The sequence below is a fragment of the Meriones unguiculatus genome, chromosome 5 (genome assembly GCF_030254825.1).
Source record: "Meriones unguiculatus strain TT.TT164.6M chromosome 5, Bangor_MerUng_6.1, whole genome shotgun sequence".
In the NCBI taxonomy this organism is placed as follows: Eukaryota; Metazoa; Chordata; class Mammalia; order Rodentia; family Muridae; genus Meriones; species Meriones unguiculatus.
In genome coordinates, this window is record NC_083353.1 from 28,778,986 (window position 1) to 28,796,966 (window position 17,981).

General features: G+C 41.5%; 1 protein-coding gene and 1 pseudogene across 5 annotated transcripts in view; one reads left to right on the plus strand and one right to left on the minus strand.

Annotated features, from left to right (window-relative positions):
* Window positions 1-17,981, plus strand: part of Mctp1 (multiple C2 and transmembrane domain containing 1) — a 564,452-nt gene that overhangs the window by 33,574 nt on the left and 512,897 nt on the right. The window lies entirely within an intron of this gene.
* LOC110562684 (small ribosomal subunit protein eS27-like) lies at window positions 4,798-5,047 on the minus strand (annotated as a pseudogene).

Consider the following 17,981-nt stretch of genomic DNA (forward strand, 5'->3'; position numbering starts at 1 on the left):
CCACCGTGCCCATTCATCAAAATTTTCATACACACCAAACCAAAAATTCTCCTTTGCAGAAGAGTCTTTTCTTTTCATGTCCAAGTGGATTTACATACTTATTTTCTTAGCATGACGCCCTCATTTTCTTTCGATGATATGCCGTATTGTGATAGGGATTGCATTTCCATTTGTTGCTCCATTAGCAACGCTTTGCAAATACTTTAGCTGGGAAAGCAGAGGTTTACTCTGCAAGACTAATGTAGTAAGAATGTATGTTCAGTGCTTGTGTTGCAATGTACTGCTTAGTTGCACCACAGGCAATTTTCTGCTATTTGACCTTGTACTGGACCCTTTTAATGTTTCGTGTGGGATTATTGAACTTCTTGTAACCAGAGTAAAGTCTCCAAATTATACCGAGTAGTAACCCTTTTCTGGTAACATTGTTTTTAGAAGCTTATGGATAAAGTTGTTCTTCAGAGTACAAATAAAGATAAATATTTTAGAAATAAAGTTTTGTATGTCCTAAGGTCAGTTATTGGCATAACACACAATTAAGAAAATTTGTACCATGTTTTCTCCCCTGATTTGGCTTTGAACATGCTCTGTTGGCTCCTTTGTCATCTTCGCTACTTACTGTATATAAGCTGCAGGTTTTCATCTTGCAACTTGGGCCAGGAATGCATTCCCTGAAATATTTATACATCAGTCAGTATGGGTTCCAGTTCAAACTGGTTTTCAAAACAATTTGGAATGTAGATAAAGCAACCTTATTTATCTGTTCTGCTTAGGTCTTTACCTTGTCATTTAATACTTAAATTACTATGGGGCTCTGCTGGATAAGGTTGAAGTCTGACATCTCCAGATAGGCATTTGTTTGTGCTCAGTCTATCAGGGCTCTAAAAGTCCCCCCACCAATTCCGAAATCTGGGGGATTCCAGATTTTATAAAGAATTTCACATAGCCCTCAGAGCACATTATGGGCCAGACCTTTTCCTGATAAAAAAAAACAAAACAAAACAACAACAACAACAAAAAAAACAGTCCATCTGAAAATTCCTAGAAATACCCCACCCTGCTAAGGATTTTAGTTTTCAGCAGTGACCTTCAATTGTACTTGGAGATTCTCCCACCCATAAGATAATTAAGTACTGTGTTCTTCTTGTGATAGCACGTGCTACTGCCTGTAAATGAGGGACTGACTACAAGGAAGTCAAGTATCCCTGACCCACTGACCCTGGTGAATCAAACATATTCATGTTCAATACCTCCCACTGCCCAAGATTTATAAATCACTGATTTCAAATAAAAGTGCTGGATAGTTACCATCAGCCTTCCACCATGGCTGCCTGAGATTCATCATTTATCCCCTGCAGGGCCACATCACACTGGGCCTGACCTCTGGCCCACTGTCCTGGGTCTCACCAGGCCTGTGTCTCAGCTGCAGGTCTACCAGATTAGCCAAGAGCTGTAACTTTGGATTGCCACAGGCTTTGGAACTCCAGAGTCTCCACTGCTACCAGTGATCCCAATCTAAAAGAGGTAAGCTGTAACACTCTGTGGAAAACCTTTTCTACACCCCCGCCTAGCACATGGGCCTCACTCTAAAGTACTCTAGATGCTCCTAAGAGGAATGGAACTCCTGTTCCCCATCCAGAAGCTGAGTTACAAGCCCAAGATGAATGGAGAATGACAGGTTATCAAGTTTGTTTCCTATAGGACTTACTCCTCACAATTAAATTTGCCCTGTTGATAGTGTGGGATGATACATTTATCATTCTAGCTAGCTTCTCAATCTGTTTATTACTTGTCAATATAAAGGTAGAAATATGTGAGAATTGGGAATGTGATTGTATGTTTGGGAAAAACTAGAATGAAGTTTTTTTAATTTTAATTTTAATATTAATTATATTTTATTCACATTGTATCCCAACTGTAGTCCCCTCCCTTCTCCCCTCCCAATCCCATGCCCGCCCTCTCATCTCCTCCTATGCCCCTGTCCAAGTCCATGGATAGGGGAGGTCCTTCTCCCCTTCCATCTGACCCTAGCTTATCAGGTCTTATCAGGACTGGCTACACTGTCCTCCTCTGTGGCCTAATAAGGCTGCTCCCCCCTCAGGGGAGGTGATCAAAGTGTCAGCCAATGAGTTCACGTCAGAGACAGTCCCTCTTCCCATTACTAGGGAACCCACTTGGACACTGAGCTGCCATGGGCTGCATCTGAGCAGAGGTTTCAGGTTGTCTGCATGCATGGCGTTGGTTGGAGTCTCAGTCTCAGAAAAGACCCCTGTGCCCAGATTTTTTTGCTTCTGTTGCTCTCCTTGTGGAGCTTCTGTACCCTCCAGGTCTTTCTATCTCCCCTTTCTTTCATAAGATTCCCTGCACTCTGCCCAAAGTTTGGTTATGAGCCTCAGCATCTGTTTTGATACCCTGCTGGACAGAATCTTTCTGTGGTTGGCTCCTGTCCTGTTCCCTGTTTTCTCCCTCTTCTGATGTCCATCCCATTTGCCTTTCTGAGTGAGGATTGATCACCTTACCCAAGGTCCTCCATCTTGATTAGCTTCTTTAGGTATACAGATTTTAGTATGTTTATCCTATATTACATGTCTAATATACACTTATAAGTGAGCATGTATCACATGTGTCTTTCTGCTTCTGCAATACCTCACTCAGGATGATCTTTTCTAGTTCCCACCTTTTTTCTTACAAATTTCATGATTACCTTGTTTTTAAGAGCTGAATAGTATTCTATTTTGCAAATGTACCACAATTTTTTTATCCATTCCTTTGTTGAGGGACATCTGAATTGTTTCTACATTCTGGCTATTATGAATAAAGCTGCTATGAACATAGTTGAGTAAATATCCTTGTTGTATACTTGAGCCTATTTTGGATATTTGCCTAGGAGTGGTATAGCTTGATCTTGAGGTAGCACTATTCCTAGTTGTCTGAGAAAGTGCCAGATTGATTTCCAGAGTGGTTGTACAAGTTTACATTCTCACCGCCAACAGAGGAGGGTTCCCCTTTCTCCACATCCTCTCCAGTATGTGTTGTCACTTGAGTTTTTGATCTTAGCCATTCTGATAGGTGCAAGGTGAAATAACAAGGTCATTTTGATTTGTATTTCCCTGTTGACTAAGGACATTGAGCATTTCTTTAAGTGTTTCTCTGCCATTCAGTGTTCCTCTATTGAAAGTTCTCTGTTTAGCTCTTGTTGTAATGGTATTAATTTTTACTATTGGTTTATCTTCTAGTAAAGCTTGCTGTTAATCTTAAACAGCTGTATAACCAAATCACCACACAGAGACTGGGTTTTTAGTTAACCTAGAACACAATGCTGGGCAATATTTACTCCCTCCTGAACCTCCAAGCCCTCAGTTTCCTAACATTTAGATTTTCCACATTATACTTGCTTTTTGTGAAATCTTAGGTCTGGTTCATGCTCCATGTTCTCCAAGATCTCTCCTCCAGCTCTGCTCTCCTAGATCTCCCCTTGCCCCTTCTCCTCCCACTCATCTCCTGCCTTCTTGCTCCTCCCCTCTTTTCTGTCCTCTGGCTCCTCCCTGCTCAACATTGTGTCTAGTTGCTTTATTTTGTGTTTACACAAGAGTTGAGACAGGATGCTTAGAATGAGTATCACAATGCAATATCCGGATTGAAACCAGAGAGTTGGGGGGTGGGGTGGGTGAGAAGTCAGTATTTGAATGAACAAGGGTAAGGTGTATACATTAAAAAAAACAAACAAACAAAAAAACAAAACATTAAACCAACAAGCTCTGTACCCCATTTTTTAATTGGATTACTTGATTTGTTGCTTTTTAATTTCTTGAGTTCTTTATATATTCTTGATATAAGCCCTCTGTTAGATATAGGGTTAGTGAAGATCCCCTTTCCCAGTCTGTAGGATGTTGTTTTGTTCCGATGACAGTGTCCTTTGCTTTACAGAAGATTTTCTGCTTCATGAGGTCCCATTTATTGATTATTGATCTTAGAGCTTGTGCTATTGGCGTTCTGTTCAGGAAGTTGTCTCCTGTGCCAGTGAGGTCAAGGCTCTTCCACACTTTTTCTTCTAACCGATTTAGTCTGGTTTTATGTTGAGGTCTTTGATCCACTTGGACTTTAGTTTTGTGCAGAGTGATAAGTGTGGATCTATATTCATTTTTCTACATGTAAATATCTAGTTAGACCAGCACCATTTGTTGAAGATGCTATCTTGTTTTCATTTTGAGGTTTTGGCATCTTTGTTAAAAATACGGTGTCCATAAATGTGTGGGTTTATTTATGGGTCTTCTATTCAATTCTGTTGATCTTGTTTCTGTTTCTATGCTAGTTCCATGCAGTTTTTATTACTATTGCTCTATAGTACAGCTTGAGATCAGGGATGGAGATACCTCCAGAACATCTGGTTTTGTACAGGATTGTTTTTGCGATTCTGGGTTTTTTTGTTTTTCCATATGAACTTGAGAATTGTTCTTTCAAGTTCTGTAAAGAACTGTGTTTCTGTTTTGATGGGAATTGCATTGAATCTGTAGATTGCTTTTGACAGGATGGCCATTTGATCGTTCCATCTTCTGATATCTTCTTCAATTTCTTTCTTCAGACACTTGAAGTTTTTTTCAAAAAAAAGGTCTTTCACTTGCTTGGTTAGAGTTACACCAAGGTATTCTTTATGTCCTTTTTAGCTATTGTGAAGGTTGTTTTTTCCCTAATTTCTTTCTCAGCCCATTTGTCTTTTGTATACAGGAGGGCTACTGATTTTTTTTTTTATCCAAAATGTCCTTAGTTGGATGGCTCCCACTCATCCTGAATCAAGTGCAGTCAGTGCTGCTTCCTCCTGAAGGAGCATCCTTCATAAGCCTTGCTTTTCCATCAGTAGGCTGACAGAGAGCAGTGGAGCAGCCAATACACAATACTACCATTTGTGCATGTCTAAAGACCATGGTGATTTATAGCATCTTGGGCATTTCACATCCATAAAGTAGGAATTGGGGCTCTGCACCAGGCACTTTTTCTTGTGTTTCATCTTCTCTTCTGGAGAGGGAAGAAGGAGATCCTTTGCAAAAGACATATTCTTGTAAGGAGGTTGTCACCCCCAGAAAGGGGCTATTGATTTTTTTTTGAATTAATTTTTTATCCAGCCACTTTGCTGAAGGTGTTTATCTGCTGAAGGAGTTCTCTGGTTGAATTTTTGGGGTCACTCATGTATACTATCACATCATCTGCAAAGCTTTGACTTCTTCCTTCCTGATTTGTATCTCCTTGATCTCCTTTAATTGTCTTATTGCTCTAGCTAGGACTCCAAGTACTATGTTGAAAAGGTAAGGAGAGAGTGGGCAGCCTTGCCTTGTCCCTGATTTCAGTGTGGTTGCTTTAAGTTTCTCTCCATTTAGTTTGATGTTGGGTATAGGCTTGCTGTATATTGCCTTTACAATGATTAGGTATGTGCCTTGTATCCCTGATCTCTTTAAGACTAAACATGAATGAGCATTGGACTTTGTCAAATGCTTTTTTGGCATCTAAGGAGATGATCATGTGGTTTTTCTTGTTCAGTTTCTTTAAGTGGTGGATTACTTTGATGGATTTCCGTATGTTGAACCACCCTTGCATGCCTGGGATGAAGCCTACTTGGTCCAAAGATATGAACACATATCTTTGATGTGTTCTTGGATTCGGTTTGCAAGGATTTTATTGAGTATTTTTGCATCAGTGTTCATAAAAGAGATAGGTCTGAAGCTCTCTTTTTTGGGGGGGTGGTCTTTGTGTGGTTTAGGTATCAAGGTTTCATAGAATGAGTTGGTAATGTTCCTTCTGTTTCTATTTTGTGGAATAGTTTCAAGAGAATTAGAGTTAGCTCTTCTTTGAAGGTGTGGTAGAATTCTATGCTGAAACCATCTGGCCCTGGACTTTTTTTTGGAAGGAGACTTTTGATGACTGCTTCTATTTCATTGGGGGGACATAGGAGTATTTAATCTATTTACCTGATCTTAATTTAATTTTGGTAAATGAACTCTATCAAGAAAATTGTCCATTTCATTTAGGTTTTCAAATTTTGTGGCATATAGGCTTTCGTAGTAAGACCTGATGATTGTTTGGATTTCCTCAGTGTCTGTTGTTATGTCCCCCTTTTGTTTCTGATTTTGCTGATTTTGTATGCTGATTTGGAGATTTTTTTTTCTTTGCCTTTTAGTTAGCTTGGCTAAAGGTTTGTCTATCTTTTTGATTTTCTCAAAGAACCAATTCTTGGTTTCATTGATTCTTTGAATTGTTTTATTTGTTTCTAATTTATTGATTTCAGCTCTGAATTTGATTATTTCCAAATGTCTACTCCTCTTGGGTGTGTCTGCTTCTTTTGTTTTCTAGGGCTTTTAGGTGTGCCGTTAAGTTGCTTGTATGAGATGTCTCCAACTTCTTTCTGTAGTCACTTAGCACTGTGAACTTTCATCTTAGTAATGTTTCATTTACAAATGTAGGTGCTCTTGTATTTGGGCATAGATGTTCAGGACTGTGATGTCCTCCTGGTGGATTTTTCCTTTGATGAGAATGAAGTGCCCCTCCTCATCTCTTTTGATTAATTTTGGTTGAAATACTATTTTATTAGATATTAGGATAGTTACCCCAGCTTGTTTTCTGGGTCCATTTGCTTGAAAAACATTTTCCAGCCCATTTTTCCAGTGTTTATCTTTGTTGCAGAGGTGTGTTTCTTGGTTGCAGCAGAATGTTGGATCCTGTTTCTGCAACAATTCTGTTAGTCTGTGTCTTTTCATTGGAGAGTTGAGTCTGTTGGTGTGGATAGATAATAATGACTAATGAGTGTTGGTTTCTTTTATTCTGGAGTTTGTGGTGTCACTGTGTTTCTATGTTTGTTTTCTTTTAATTTTTTTGTTGTCTAGTACTATATCCTGTGTTTTCTTGGGTGTAGATGATTTCATTGGATTGAAGTTTTCCTTCTAGTATCTTCTGGAGGGCTGGGTTGCTGTGTAGATATTGTTTATGTTTAGTTTTGTCCTGGCATATTTTGTTTTCTTCATCCACGTTGACTGAAAACTTTGCTGGGTATAATAGTCTGGGTTGGCATCTGTGCTCTCTTAGAGTCTGCACGACATCTGCCCAGGCGTTTCTGGCTTTCATAGTTTCTGTTGAAAAGTCTGTTGTGATTATAAAAGGTCTACCTTTATATGTTACTTGGCCTGTTTCCCTTGCATCTTTTAATATTTTTTTGTTTGTTCTGTAGATTTAGTGTTCTGACTATTATGCAGTGTGAGGAGTTTCTTTTCTGGTCTAGTCTATTTGGAGTTCTGTAAGCCTTTTGTATGTTAATGTACATCTTTTGCTTTAAATTGGGAAAATTTTCTTCTGTGATCTTCCTGAAAATATTTTCTGGACCTTGTAGCCTGGAATCTTCTTTTTCGTCTATTCCTATTATTCTTAGATTTCGTCTTTTTAGGGCAACCTTGATTTCTTGGAGGTTTTATGTTTGGAACTTTTCCAATTAGTAGAAGTAATTTACTTTGAGAGATGTATCAGTTTCTGCAATTGTATCTTCAGTGCCTGAGATTCGCTCTTCCATCTCTTGTATTCTGTTGGTGATGCTTACCTTTGTGGCCCCAGCTCCAGGGTTTTCTCTGTGTTTTCTTTATTGATTCTAATTCTTTTTTAATGTCTTGCACATTTCCTTCATCTGTTTGAATGTGGATTCCTGTCTTTCCATATGTCCTCTATTTTTTTGTTCATTTCCTCTCTATATGCCTCTACTTGTTTCTCTTCATGTGCCTCTTTTTGTTTCACTGTTTTTGCCTGTATTTCTTTCAGAGCTTTTTTCGTTTCCTCTTTATGTGCCTCTAATAACTGGATAAGCATTAATTTGAGATAATTTTCCTGTGTTTCCAATGAATTAGACTATCCATTGATTTTAGGGGTTGCTGGTGAAGCCATAATGTCCTGCTTTTTGTTGGATGCATTCTTTTTTTTTTTTTTTGAACAAAATGAAGCACAGTTTTATTAGTAAAGAACATTGGGTCATTGAGACTAAGAATTTATATAACATTTTAAAGTATCTACTGTTTTTTTCTTCTCAATGCAGTTTATTTAGGAACCTTGAACAATCATCTGACCCTGGGGAAAGCCAGCCCACAGCTTAAATGGCCTCTGGGTAGCCAACCCAGGCGTGCCACGTGGGCAATGCAGATAGGTCCACATACATGGAAGCAAGCCAGATCCTCAGCCTTAGCCAAATGTGGAATTGTTCGTGACAGAGAGCACTCACCATCGGGAAGGTGGAAGGCGGAAACCAGCTCCATCTTTAAGGCACAGCATTTGTTGGATGCATTCTTATGCCATTCTCTAGCCATCTGCTTATCAGTGTTTGTCCCAGGAGTCTGTTCTTCACACTGGGTCTATCTGTCTCTGGTGTCTGGAGTATTCTTCAGGAAGATGAGAGAGGTCCATCGGTTTGAGAGTGGATGTTGGTGTTTCAGCTGTAGCTAAGGGAGGAAGGTTGCAGGTGCATGTGTGCAAGTGTGGGAGTGTGTGTGGAAGGGTACCTTGACTGACAGGGTGCTAGAGGATGGAGAAGCCTGGAATGGTGGAGCTTAAGTGCAGGAAGGGGGATTGGAGCTGTTTGAGGTTGCAATGAGCATGCACAGCTTCTCCAAATACCTCAGAGGATTATAGGCCTGTTGTACCATCCTTCTGCTATTCAGATCTGTCTGGGCTCCAGAATTTGGTTGCCTGGACTCCTCTGGTAGACCCACAGAATAGGGCCTTCAATGTTGAGAATGCTGTCCCAAGGATCCTTATGTTGCCCACCGTGGGGGTGTGGGTGGGAGGGATCTGACATCTGTCTGCTAGCACAGAGGGACCCTGGATCTGCGGCTTTACATACACTCACTTGAAGGCACCCTCTCTTGATTTCAGGCCTAATCAGATTTGGGCCTGCAGGGGCAAATGAGAGTGTAGGAAATCCATCTCAGGGAGGGGACAAAAAGACTGTAAGAGCCAGAGGTCAGGGAGGACCAGAGAAAACAGCACCTTCTAGTGATGACTGTACCACTGCAACTCCGAAATGCCAGCTAAGTCTCCAAGACTGGCTCTTGCATGGCCATTCCACTTTGTTCTTCTAAATAACACATCACCTGAAATATGTGGGGAATGACAATGAAAAAAAAGGTGAAGAATAACATAATAAATTAGGAAAAACTAGCTTTTAGGGTTTGAAGATGAATCTGTTCATTGCTTAGGTAAAATTTGCCTCATGTCTGTGAATTTTAAAAGTGCCAGGGCAGCTGCATTTTAATGAAATGGGGATGGCTCTTCTCTGGGGATTGCTTTCTCCCTTGCAGCCTTTGCGTAGGCGGTTTGATTCATGGAGGTGTCTGTGCTCTTCACATCTTATACTCAGTTTGTATTTTTATTTTCTCTCCTATTTTCACTCAGTGAGAGACAGGGGTTGAGAGTTTCCTTTTTTGGTAAGCGTAACTTCCAAGCTTTTCAGACCGCTTTGCTTTGTAGAGTTGCACTTTATGGCTTCCTCAGAAAAGGAAATGACTCATTTCTATAAGGCAGCATTGTAGGTGTGTGATGGCTGTTGCTTCCAGGTGGAAACAGACTGTAATTTGCTGTCTAGGTGGAAATGTACAGCTACTAAAACAGAAGGATTTAAGTTTCCTTCAGAATTTAAATTGAAGGAGAATAGTAGATGATGAGAAGGGCTTTGTGTTGTAAGGGAAAGTTCAGAGCAGATTAAAATGCACACATCATGAACTTGCTTCTTGTCTAATGTGCAAATGGTGGTTTCTGAGATGCCCTGAAATATTAGCTTGAAATTATTATTAGAGGCTCCATTGTAGTGACCCTGGGTTGTAGAGGTGGCCTGATAGGAGACAGCACCTAGACTCGTCTTTAAAACTTCCGGCCTTGAGGTTTTGTATACTCTCCAGTCCTCTGTGTTCCTCAGATTGCTATAGTGTCGGTAAATGAAAAAAGTCAGTTGCACAGTTATCTGTCTCTACAGACTTCTTTAGGCCCTAAGAATAATGCTGTTATCCTCAGTTCGGAGACAAGAACAAAAGGCTACAAATACCACATTTGGACAGGGTAGCTGTCATGTTGTGGCGCAGGAACCTTTCTTCCTGCTGCGCCTGATGCCAATGCGTTAGGCACAGGTTCCATGGTCGTACTACTTATTAAGTGTGAAGGCTGGTAATAAATAGAAGATAGATGGCTAATTAAAGTTTTCTTTTACTGGTAGAGCCAGATCTCATAAGTCAAGATAGAACATGGAACAGCAGCTTATATTAATACATATTTTAATGAAGTTTACCAGAATAGGTAAGTTAAAAACTGAAGGGTGATACTATTATACTTAAAATTCTTCTTTGAGGTATAACTATAAAGCTGTCCATATTTTACATTTTGCAATTGTTTAAATATTCACCTTTTTGTATGCTGCTGGGATTGAATCCAGAACCTTGCATATGCTAGTTAGGTGTCATACCAAAACCTTATGTTTTCATCTTGTGTGCTGAATTCCAAAAAGTTTAAGTATAAAAGGAATAGATGGACAAGTAGTAAACATATTAGCGATGACACTTTCAGTGGGCAACTTTATGAAGACTTTATGCTTTTGGCAAACGTGATTATAAAGTTATAAATGTCACACAGGAAAAACATGCACAGTATTAAGGAAGACTACGGCTGAGATGATAAAATACACTCTCATAGGACAGAGGCTCTTCCTCGGGGGACATTGCACAATAGTAACAGTCTCTGTGAATGCTCCCCTCAAGTCAGGTTGATAAACCATGTCCACATGTGAGGAAGAAAGCGTTAAAAAAAGTCAGGTGCTGCAGGGGCTGAGCCAACCCATCAGCAGTGACCAGGCCTTGGGAGAGCAGCCTTGCAGTAGGATTGCCACAGGAAAATCCAGTGAAGATATGTAAAAGTACAACAATTTTACACTGATGCAGAGGCCAAAGCCTCACAGTTATCTTTACAGTCCATCAATCCACGTGTTAAACTCAAGTTCAGTCACAGCGTGGTTTCATGTGAACTTTAGATCTTGGTTCCACTACACAGAGGGCAACAGAGGCTCTCAGGGGCATGTGAAGGAAGAGTCTCGTCATGGTGTTTTTGTTGCTGGGATGAAACACCCTGACCAAAATCAATGTAGGTGAGAAACGGTTCCTCAGCTCACAGTTCTAGGCTTTAGTCCTTCACTGTGGGTACATCACAGCAGGAGCCACAGGCAGTGGTTAGGGCTCTCTTTTGAGTAGATTTAGGGAGACGTGGCTGCTCAGTCTGAGTGGCAGCAGTATGGATGCCACGTGTAACAGAATAGAGTATCCAGAAGCTACTGGAATAGTGAAGAAATAAGGAGACTCGAACTGTTTCAAAGTTAGTAATATTGATGCTGATTGGATGTGAAGGGAGAAAGGGAGTATAAGACATTGCTAAGGTTCCTGGGGTGAACTGGGGTGCAAGTAGATGCATGAGAGGCTTGTGGAAAAGTGAGATGACGCTCACCTGTACACTACTGAGTTTCAAGGGGATTGGGCTCGGAGCATGCAGCCAGGGAGCTAACGCTGGACCATGTGTCAGGTGTGCTCAGGCAAACCTGGGGAGACAGACGTGGATAAATGACAGGGCTAGGAAAAAATGGTGGAGAACAGCCACGGATTTAGGGGGTGAGCATGCTTTGGGAGAGGTGGTATGGGGAAAACATGGTAAGGAGTGTGGAGAATGCTGGGGCTAGGGGAAGGATTTTAAGCTATAAGTTAGACAAATAGGCTTCTTGAGAAACAAAGGAATTGCAGCACAGGGACAAAGGCACGAAGACTGGGCATTTCTGGTGTCTAAGAAGCTGTTTGTGGAGCAGAAAGAACAAGAAAAATGGGTCTGGCCACTAGGGACGTGCTTTGAGGAGGCTGAAGGAGCATGGGTAGGTGAGTGAGTGGGTGTGATATCGGAGAGGCCACGCTAGCCTGGGCAGTGTGTCACTGTGGGAGGGTACAGTGATGGAAGCAGCAGACCAAAAAGGGCTGTTCAGCAAGCCAGAAGGGGCTCCCAGGCTTCCCTCCTGCTCGTTGTGAGCTCACGGCCTGTGCGGCTTCACATCAGCTCAGACCTCCACGCATGCTAACCTGCTCTGTGCATTGCCCTTCTCTTTCCCGCGTGTCATAAATACCACACTCTCTACAAAAGAGCTCTTTCCTGACCCCCCTTGAGTCTACATCCCCGCAATTGTGGAGTCTCGTGGCTCCGTCGTTTTTTCCTCCTTGAGCCTCGCCTGCAAAGGCAGGAGACAGCCCCGTCAAGAATCTGTACTTGAAGAGGGCAGAATGTAAGAAGAAGAACCAGTGAGCATTTTAAAGCCCAAACTGATAGTCTTGGGATGATAATTCAGTCTGAATTTATTGCAGACTGAATCCAGAAAGGTCTATTGTTTATTTACTTTTCACAGTTCCAATAATGTATGTAGTCAGAACTGTAACCACCAGCCATGTCTTAGGACACCACATTTAGCTAAACTCCATATTAAAATCTCTAAATGTGAAAATAAATGGATCTTAAAGAACAGTGACTAAATTTGAGAAGGCTTTTCTAGTTTTCATCCAAATTTAGCTTTCCAAGGTGCCTGGATATTCGTCGTTACATTTTCATAACTTTACCACTGGAGGGCTCAATGGGCTTTCAGATGTCTCTTTTCAGGACCAAATTTTTCACTTACACAATAGTGGGACTTTGAGACCAAGATACTTCTCCTCCTCTGAGACGGCACGGTGCCCAGGTGTATGGTTCCCATAGCACTCTTCATGAACGCCCTCAAAGACGTAAACTTCAGTCACTGCTGCATGTAAAGTCACCAAGAGCAGTGCTTCTCCCCAAGAAAACGAAGGGACTGAGATTGATGGACAAGGCTTTTCCTCGGATGTTGATGTACCTGTATGTACTTGAATACTTGTGCCTCCTGGTAACAGTATGGTACAGCAGTAGACTGACCAGGTTTAGAGATGTGAGGCATCCCAGGGGTGGGGAGAGTAGTTGGGATTATGTGACATTATTCTCGAGGAGCCCTGAGCAAACACCCCAGATAGAAAACCAATGACAGGCCAAAGTATGGGTCAAAGTCCAACATGGTGAGCTAATGGGGTTTTGGGGGTTACTTACTGGATATGGGTGAGGAGTTAGTTACAGGAGCAGAAAAGACAGCTGTCACCGAAGCCCACCCCAGCACAGGGGAAAGCTCACAAATCTAGGAAACTGAGACACTGCACAGCCTGCAGGAAGTCCAACCAAAGAGGCGCAGCCCTCATCAGAAATGTTTCATGGTTTATGTAGCATTAGGCATTGTCATGATCTTGCTCTGGTCTTAGGGTGGTCATTTTAACTCTGCCCCAAAGGAGGTTTTTCTCAGGGCTCTTCATGTTTTAAAGATGTTGAAACTTACAGGTTTTTATGAAGGCAATCTTATTTTTAACAAACAGGACCTGATGTCTAAGTGGACATTGGTGGTGGTCATGTCTCAAGGGAGAACAGACGTATGCCCCTCAGAAGAAGGAGGGGCAAGCAGGTTTACAAAATCAGAAATTCTTAGATCAGTTTCACTCTGTGGTCTCAGATCAGTGGAAGTTTCTTATATTTTCTTATCCCCATATAACCTAGTACTTCCTAAGTAAAGTCATTAATTATATTTAATTAATGTTAAAGCTTGCTGTTTTACTTTTCTCCCTTAATGGTGGAAATGTCTTTTCTCTGTCATGCGCTCTTGCCATGATTACTATCTTTCCATGGGTCCAAAGCAATTGCCAATCAGTCATGGTTCAGAAGTTCCAACACTATGAGCCTAAACAAACCTTTCCTTTTCTCAAGTGAATTATCTGAGGTATTTTATAATAGTCAGTGTACTGGCTGGTTTTATGTCAGCTTGACACAAGCTAGAGTTGTCAGGGAAGAGGAGGCCTCAATTGAGAAAATACCTCTATAAGATCGGGCTGTAGATAAGCCTGTGAGGCACATTCTTCATTAGTGATTTAAGGGAGAAGGGTCCACCCCATTGTGGGTGGTGCCATTCTTGGGCTGCTGGTCCTGGGTTCTATAAAAAAATCAGGCTGAGCAAGCCATGAGGACCAGTAAGCAGCACCCTTCATGGCCTCTGCATCAGTGCCTGCCTCAGGTTCCCGCCCTGACTTTTTTTTGGTGATAAGTTGTTATATGGAACTGTGAGTGAAATCAACCCTTTCCTCCCATAGTTGCTTTTGCTCACGATATTTCACCACAGCAATAGGAGCCCTAACTAACATGGTTTTATGAAAATGACTAACAAGAGTGAGTGCAGAGATATTCTAAGGACTAACAGATACCATGCCAGGAGACTAGTGTCCATGACAGCTCCAGGATTTCTGTCACATGCTGTGCTCTAGGATGTGACAGTACTTTTCTTTCCTGGACATATGTGTTTTGGGCCAAAAGCTTGAAGGATGGCAGTGAAATATCAATTAAGCAAAAGGAATTCAGATGGAAGTGACAGACTTATCTCATCTGTATAACTTTTGTGATGTTTAGGAAACACTCAGGGATAGCATCAAAGTTTTATGTTTCTGAAGCATATGGGAAAACGCTGTTAGATCTGTTGTGAAAACATAAAACCAACGTAAAAGCAGGGACATGGAACTGTCAAAATGCCTAGGAATGTAGCAGCAATTCAGTTATCTGCTTCATCTGGCTTATGATTTAGTACACAGTCAGTATAAACTAACATAAGGATCAACATCTTTAATAATAAATAACATGCTAGTCAGAAAAGAAGATTTCTCAGACTCACACCTGCATGTTGTTAGGATCGAGCCTGTGAAAGATGCTCCAGAGGGCCTCGATGAGGAATCTCCAGAAGTTGGTGTGCAAACTACAGTTCCTGTGAAGTCCTCATGTGATACCTGCTGTTCCCTCTGAAATTTTTCTGTCACCAGTGGATTTCCCTTGTTTTGTTTTTATGCTTCTTTCACAATCCTTGGTTTATAATTTTTGCTTTCTCACATCATCTTCTGGAGAAAATGCACTCACAATACCATTGCGAGCATTCAAATCTGTATGTCAGCCATGCTTTTCTGATTACTGTAGCATCACCAAGAAGAGTATAGGTTGGAGCTCTGAAACAGCAGCTTGAGAACAAGGCTCTGGCCCAGGCTGAATTTCGCAAGTCAAGTTCTGTATTTGTAGGCTGTCTTTCAGTGAGCCTGAAAGACAGATGCTGCCATTGTAAACCTTCCCCTCAACCTCATATAACCCATCATTTCCTAAAGCAAAACAGAAGAAAGCCTCGGAACAGCAAACTACACTTTTCAAAGGGTGATACTGAGTGTTATAATTAGTAATCGTCTCATAATACTTTATTAATGAATCAAAGAAACCAGTAGACGTTTTTTTATGAGCTTAACATTTAATGTTTTCTCTTTTCAATTCTACTTGAATTTGCCAGCAAATACAGTGGAGCACTTCTCCCTTTCAGAGATGGTTTCTTGCTTTTGAAAAACAACCACAGCCTTCAACAAAGGCTTTCCAAGGAGGCAGAGACCACTCAAGGGAGCCTAGCTATGGGGCTAGCCATGGCTAGAGGAGCAAGAACAGTTCTTTCTGCCCACATCAAGGTTATCTGACCATAGTTGTTATCTTCTGGGTAAGCTCCAGGGAGTGTGAGTCCATCCCATGTCCATAACAGCCCATTTTGCAGCTACTCTCAGCAGATGTTCAGGAAGATTGTTAGTCTAATCTTTGTTATGGTGTTTGTTGGTTTGGGTAAATGTTTGGGGACTGAGAAATGGCAGGCAGTCTGTGCCATGGATATGTCTGGAATCTTTATTTTCAGTCTGATAGAATGCTACTTTGTCAATCCTGAGAACACATCTTTGGGTATTCAGGCTCAAGGGACAGGCTAAAATGAGTGAGGTACCAGAGATAACTACCACAAAAGGGAATGAGGAGAAAGAGAGGTGGTCTTCCCCAGGGAAGAGCACACCAATCAACTCTCCAGTGCCAAACAATCAGCAGTGAAAACATGTACAAGTAACACTGTACAAACTTAACAAGTTATATTTGGGAATAGCTATGTATGTACATATATTCATGTAATAACAATTAGTGAAAAAAAAGAGGCTAAGGAGCTGAAGGAGGATGGGAAAGGTTTATGAAAGGATTTGGAAGGAGAAAAGGGAAGGGAGAAGTGTTGTAATTATATTAATCTCGGAAAGAGAAAGAAGGAACTTTGGGGGATTTTTGTTTGATTTTTGTTTGTTTGTTTTTCAAGACAAGGCTTTTTTTGTGTAGCCTTGGCTATCCTGGACTCGCTTTGTAGACCAGGCTGTCCTCAAACTCACAAAGATCTGCCTGCCTTCACCTCCTCACTGCTGTGATTACAGTCTTGTGCCACCACACCTGGCTTGGGGTGGGGATGTTAACTAATGGAAAGTGGCTTAGACCTTAGTTCTAAAACTGTTAGTTAAAATCCTGGAACTGTATGTGGGGATTGTGAAAAAAATTGGCAAGAGTGAAAGGATTCTGAACACACAAAACCCAAAAATTAATTAAAAAACAAATACATAATGAGTACAGGGTGTCTTTGACAGTGCTAACCCTTGTAGGATTATGCAACCTTGTATGAGCACATAACACACACACACACACACACACACACACACACACTTGCAGATGGTTACACAATGCCAAGAAAACCTATCTGAAATATCTCCGTTCAGATTTGAGAATATTTTATATTATGAATTGGAGTTTTTAATGTATATGCAAAATATAAAAGCATAATGTTTTAATTGTGGAAAACCAAGATTTTTTTTTCAATGCAGTTTATTCAGGAACCTTGAACAATCATCTGACCCTGGGGAAAGCCAGCCCACAGCTTAAATAGCCTCTGGGTAGCCAACCCCAGCGTGCCACGTGGGCAATGCAGATAGGTCCACATACATGGAAGCAAGCCAGATCCTCAGCCTTAGCCAAATGTGGAGTTGTTTGTGACAGAGAGCACTCACCATCGGGAAGGTGGAAGGCGGAAACCAGCTCCATCTTTAAGGCGCGGCATTATGCAGCTCTCTACAGTTCCCCCTTTTTGTTTTAGACGCATCAGGCAAGAGTAGAGGTCTGATCTCTGATATTAGAAATGAATTGGGAATTTGTTCATTTAGGTGTCATCCACCCAAAGAGCATCAGACCCGTCTGATACCTTTTTCTCAGAGGCGGGACCTGGGGCATCAACCCGCATGCAATCAGACTTGCTCTTCTCTGGGTCCAAAGGGGCTGACCCTGAGTGCAGTGCTTAGCCTCGCATCCTGAGCGTAACATTTTAGCTTTTTATGGTATCCAACCATGCTTGGGGAGACTGTCCTGCTTCAATGGCTGTAAAGGCCTGAATGATCATGGCTGCATCACGCTGTTGTGAGACTCTAATCTTGCATATACACCACAGGCAAACCAAGGAGACCAACACCAGAAGGCCTGCTAACACTCCCATGCCCGCCCATTCCTTCAGATGATTCATGGCTGCAGCAATCCATGATGATAATCCTGTGGCTAGTCCTGCGTCCACTCTCGTAGAATTTACCGTGATAATGGCCACTCTCAGCTGCTCCATCGTAGTATCGAATTCTCCAGTCCAATTACCTAAAATATAGCTAGACACTTGTTTAGACAGATTTGCAGCACAGGAAAAATTCTCATGTTGTATGCTAGTGAAAGTCCAGCATACTTTCATTGACAGCCAAGTTGAGCGATTTGCGATAGGGTATCAATTTGCTCCTGCACGAGGTCAATCCTCTGATTGAACACCATCAAGCCTCCTTTTAGTTGACCATTAATTCCTTTTTGTACATCTAAGGCATGAGCTACATTGGCTAAAAGATTATTCAGGGTCTGAGCAGTCTGCACAGTATGACTCATGGCTAATGCTGCAGTGGTAGCTCCAACAGCCACCAATGAGATGGCAGTAACAATGGCGGCTGTAG